This window comes from Triticum aestivum, unplaced genomic scaffold (genome assembly GCF_018294505.1).
Source record: "Triticum aestivum cultivar Chinese Spring unplaced genomic scaffold, IWGSC CS RefSeq v2.1 scaffold49729, whole genome shotgun sequence".
Classification (NCBI taxonomy): domain Eukaryota; kingdom Viridiplantae; phylum Streptophyta; class Magnoliopsida; order Poales; family Poaceae; genus Triticum; species Triticum aestivum.
In genome coordinates, this window is record NW_025263896.1 from 1 (window position 1) to 1,579 (window position 1,579).

General features: G+C 44.9%; 1 long non-coding RNA gene across 2 annotated transcripts; it reads right to left on the reverse strand.

The window, feature by feature from the left end:
- Positions 1 to 2: 2 nt before the first annotated feature.
- Positions 3 to 1,573, reverse strand: LOC123177890 (uncharacterized). Of its 2 annotated transcripts, XR_006489186.1 has the most exons (4): positions 1,281 to 1,573; positions 1,045 to 1,209; positions 409 to 464; positions 8 to 222 (listed from the first exon to the last, which is right to left on the reverse strand). It is a non-coding gene; the product is annotated as an uncharacterized lncRNA (long non-coding RNA). The 2 variants fall into 2 exon arrangements; XR_006489185.1 differs by lacking the exon at positions 409 to 464 and having other exon boundaries at positions 3 to 222.
- Positions 1,574 to 1,579: the final 6 nt, after the last annotated feature.

A 1,579-nucleotide genomic window follows, 5' to 3' on the forward strand; every position in this document is an offset into this window, starting at 1 on the left:
CCATTCTGACTGAATAAGTGAATATGTATGTAGCCACTAGCCTTTTTTCCCTGCGCCATCCACAGTGCTCCCAGGGGTGAGACAAATTCATCCACACAATGAAACCATATGATGGATCATGCATGCACCACAACAGCAACATCACAGATCAAAACAGACATATTCATGCGCCTGATCTCCCAAGCATCATATCTCAAGGCCGGCCCAAGCACTGGATGAAGACTGTTGAGGGGCAAAGATTCAGAGGTTGTGTCAGCCAGTGGCGTTGCCCAACACCACGCTCAAAGGCACACGCCACACACAGCCACAGCCACAACACAGCATGCATAAACACTCCGTCACACACACACAACCACATAAGAAGCATTCAAAAAGAACAATCAATGGGAAGGGGATGCAGGGCATGACCATTTAAGGAAGCATCCTTGAATAAACAAATGGGGGCCAGATTTTGGATTCAACACCTGAATTTGTGAAAATGCCACCTTTGGATCAGAACACGCAACCAAAAATGAATACAACAATGCACAATCAGTCCAACATTCCCAAACAAAAATGCTGAATTCTGATTTAAACTACAGCTTTTCTAAGATGTAACTTTACAACTGGTGATCAACCGCATGGTCTTGATTATTCTTCATTTGGATTATGTAAGCATATATTAATATGCTTGGCATGTTAAAACAGTCAGGTGTATTTGCTTTAATCATAATCCACATAAAGATGGGGATTAGAGCAATGACATATGAGAAATATACCTATATTTTCCACTGCTCTCAGATTTTAGAGAACGGACATTAGAACCATAACCATGTTCCCCGTTGCTCTTAAATTTGATGTATATTTAGATGACGAGCTAAGCAAGTATTAGGCAAAAACAAAAAACATACTACAGAATACACATGGGTCTCATCCAGCAGTGGGGTGTGTGGGAGAGGGTTGGAATCCTTTCGGATCTGAGGAAGGCGTATGCTAAAATGGTAAAAAAATATGGTCGAAAATAGGGGACGAGAACGACGAGAAGGGCGTGAGATCCAGACTTACTCAGTTCGTGATGGCGTTCCTGTAGAGCTCCCGCAAGGTGATGGGGAACTCCACCGCCATCCTCCGTCCTCAAGTTCCCCGTCCGCCCACCGGATTTGGTTGTTGTTGCCCCGCGTGTGGATCCGCTGACGGGAGAAGCCGACGCTGTGCGCTAGTCAATTTGGACTGAAAAAAAAAGAAGCAATGGAAGATAGAAAACAGGGGGTCCAGTGAAAACAAATCAGTTTTGTCCTTACCCTTTTAGTCCTTCCGCGCCGTCCAGATAGGTGATATAGAATAAAAATAAACTACGGGGATAATTCTGAAAATAACCACATCGTCTTCAACCTCAGAAACCCCTAACCCCCCGTGATTAGAGAGAGAAATCGGGATCAAATTCAGGTCGTGATTCTTTGCACCGGCCGAAACTTTTCTTGGGGGAGGGGCGGATCTTTAGACAATTAGCTTGATTCCCCTCTCCCCTTGCTACAATCTTGGCGATCCCATCACGTGTCATCGCCCAGCCCCCTTTCCCATCACACACAGAGCCAAAAAA